Raw genomic sequence first — 3854 nt, 5'->3', positions numbered from 1 at the left:
GTTGAGCAAGCAATTCTGTGACTTTTAAATAATGATCATGAATCAGATTGTTTTTTCAAGCTGGCACAGAGCCTGCTTATTTCGAGAAAGCCATAGATTAGGGGCTAGAGCCTTTAATAATTTGGCAGCTAAAAGGACAAGAGCCTGGAATCTCCCTTTGTCCTCCCTAAGCACTTTACATGCCCCTTTAAGCATAATGCTACATCACAAGTTTATAATCTACACACAGAATACACCAAATAAATCCAAGTGGAGTGTTCTCCACAACCTGTGCCAATGCAGCACCAAGTGCTCTTGGCACAGATAGGTCTGTAGAGTTCTAAGCCACATGGAAATCTATAGCTATTTTTCAGGCATTCTCAACGGCTTCTCTCAATACTTCTGTTGCCCACTCAATCATGCCCACAGATCCACAACTGTCTAGGAAAATTCCCTAACCATACTCAGAGTTAATATTTTTTCCTTCTGGGATCTCAGACAGAACATAAACAATTGGCAAAATCCCCTTTCCTTCCTTCCTTGCCCCAGTTCCCTCTCTCCAACTCTTTCCTCCTCATCTCCTCTGTTCCTTATCCCATTGACCCAACCCACCAATTTTCTCTATCTGTGGCTTCTTCTTTCCCTGGTAGCACCCCCATGTTAGTAAGGCCAAAACAGATGAATTAATTATCCAGCTTGATTCAGCAGATAATATCCATCAACATAAACTATTGGCTCTTTTTTTTAAGCACAATTCATATTTTATTAAGGGTAACAAATCCTTGGGGTGGCTTCAGGATATTTGAGGTCATTTTGGTCTAATTGGTAGAATGGGCACAAACTCCTACCATTGGATTTTGAGAGGAAGACTCTATGCTCAATCTGAAAGCAGCACAGTGCAGCTCATCATCAGAAGCCACTCTATCCTCTAAGACATGAGCAAGCCCCCATAGGTGCCCACAACCAGAGAACATGAGATCTGAAAGTACTTAAACGTGTACACAGTTGCAAATTAAAACCATGATGCCATGAAACAGGTGTAAGCCATGGAATAATAATACAACCACTAAGATGGCTCTAAAAGCCATAAAATTTTAAATAAGGGGACAATAGAAATGATAGATAGAGGAGTATCAATGAATTTTTAATAAATGATGTCACTTTTAAAATGTTTAATAGTGAAGAAATTAAAGATAATTTACAAGACCAAAAAAGCCCATAATTTTCTCTTCACTGTATGCTCCTTATATCATTGAGTTCAGACTACATTTGTGATTCATGTCTATTTTCTATGTAATGCTTCAATCTAAACCTTTCCCATATCTTGAAATTCTATTTGGAAGAATTACTTTTAAATTACTTATCCATTTCTGGATTTAACGTTAATGTGGTGTCCAAATTTACATGAGTAGTACCATTTAAATCTTTTATTTTTAACCTCCTAATCTTAATCTCAAATGCTCTTCTCTCTGTATAGATGTGTGAATGATGAATTACAGAATGCAGTGTGTGAGCGTTTTTAAACCAGAGTGCTTCCTTAAATTGTATGGTGGGGAAATCCCATAATCAATATATGGGAAAGTATGTTGTTCCTATGACATTGTTTAAGCTGTCCTTCCCTAAAACTGAGACTCAACCATCTATCTCCTAAGGAAAATCCCCAAAAGAGGAAAGAAAATAACCCCTATATCTCCTGTAACATAAATCATTGCTCTATGTACGTAGACAAGAAACTACTTAGATATTCTATGGCTCTTTCGAGTCAGGTTGTAAGAATCCTTCAAACGAGTCTGTCACCATGGGGTGGGGACAGGGTGTAACCACCTAATTTTGTGAGTATTCTTAAGGGAACAAAGACAGCTCAGAGCCTCCCTGTGACTCTCACAGGACTGCAATTCCCCATATCCTTGTGCTGAGCTTCTCTGGGGCACAAGCCCTGAAATCTGGAAGATGGGCTATTTTAAATACCTGGGATGAAGCATCCTCAGATGTGCAATTCATCTGATTCTAGCAGCTCTAAAGGAGAGCTGAAAAGACCCAGCACATGCAGTATTTGTCCATATGGCACACCATCCCTGCTCATGCCCACCACCTAGCTATCCCCTCCAACCTGAGGGCTTCTGGGAGAGTGGTCACCCTACAACCCCTGTCTCCTTGGGTGCTTAAGAATGTAACTCATTGCTGGGTGGTGATGACACACGCCTTTAATCCCAGCACTTGGGAGGCAGAGGCAGGTGGATTTCTGAGTTCGAGGCCAGCCTGGTCTACAGAGTAAGTTCCAGGATAGCCAGGGCTACACAGAGAAACCCTGTCTCAAAAAATCAAAAAAAAAAAAAAAAAAAAAAAAAAAAAAAAAAAAAAGAATGTAACTCATTTTAGAAAACTCTACTCTATATGTCAATGTAAGGACCAAGAAGTAATTACAGAATTTGTATGGTCTTTTATTTGAAAGTAGAAAGAGAAATTGCCTGGGCAGTGGAGAGAAAATGCTGGAAGAACAGATGGTAGTTCCTCATATAGATCTTCCACTCTTTGGGGAGACAAGTGTGGCTGAGGTATAGTGACACATTCCCCTTCCCAGGGCTTATAGAGCCCTATTGGAGACTGATGCCTTTGTGCATTCTGATGTTCTATCTTTCAAATAATTTTTTTTTGTTTTGATGTTAAAAATATTTTTAACAGAGATTTTTAAACAGAGATTATTAGTTGTGGGAAGGGAAAAAAGATTAGGAATTATAAACATAGCCTACAAATTTCTCTCTTCCCTTTCCTCCCTCCAAATCCTCCCACATACCCCTCCTTGCTCTCCTTCCAATCCATGGCCTCTTTTTTCATTAATTGCATATATATGCATATATGTGTGTGTATGTATATACACATGTATGTATATATGTATATATGTGTGTATACATGTATATATTCCTGAATATAGCCTGCTCAGTCCGTATAATCTTACTCATATGTAAGAGTGCAGGGCTTACCTCTTGGCTCCGGATAAGTAAGTGCTGCGCTGCTCCCTGGGGAAGGCTATCTCCCACTCTCCACATTCCTTACCTGCTCCCTGGGGAAGGCTATCTCCCACTCTCCACATTCCTTACCTGCCTGTGACATTTTCTGTGGGACTGAGGGCTCATGAGCTTTTCCCCTTCCACTTTGACACATCCCTTGGTGTCATCCTTGTTCAGCTCACATTTGGGGGGACATGTTGCTAAATTTAGGATGTGGCTTTATGTTTAAGATCATTCTCAAACATTCTGGAAACGACACAGGAATACAGAGAGCATAAAATGAGAGTTTCGTGTTATGAACCCTCATCAGCTCTGACTGAGCCTTTGGAAGGAATTTTCGCTATGGCTGCTGCAGAGGAGCACAGGATCCTAAAGAGGGAACCATTCATGGAGAGAAGAAATTGCCCTAGAGACTGGAGAGGAGCAGAAACGGCCCCAGAAACTGGGGAGTTTGGGTTCCCTGTCCTCATAGAGAACCAGGCAGGTGGCCAGCTCAAATATTGGCCAGAACAATTCAGTCTTTTGAAATTGAATCCAGTTAACTTGGGCGTTTGAGGAATGGTTTGTTCAAATCAGCCATCAGTAAAACTAAGGGCTCCGTGGTTATGCATAAAAGTCCAGACAAAGAGAATGCTTACGTGCAAGTTCATTCGGTCCAAAGGAGGCATCAGGAATTCTGGAGGAAAATCCTGAGGCGTGGTGATTATATGACAGTCAATGTCACTGAACTTGTGACTCGCCATACAAACTCACGGGCTCTTCCAGCTTCTTCAGAGCAGAGGACACAGGGAATGCACCAAGTGCTTCCCAAAATATGTTACCTCCAGATTTTAGCACTACCAAAGAAGGTGAAACAGCAGAACTTAA

The sequence above is a fragment of the Mastomys coucha genome, unplaced genomic scaffold (assembly GCF_008632895.1).
Source record: "Mastomys coucha isolate ucsf_1 unplaced genomic scaffold, UCSF_Mcou_1 pScaffold1, whole genome shotgun sequence".
NCBI lineage: Eukaryota > Metazoa > Chordata > Mammalia > Rodentia > Muridae > Mastomys > Mastomys coucha.
This window is presented reverse-complemented; position numbering follows the sequence as displayed.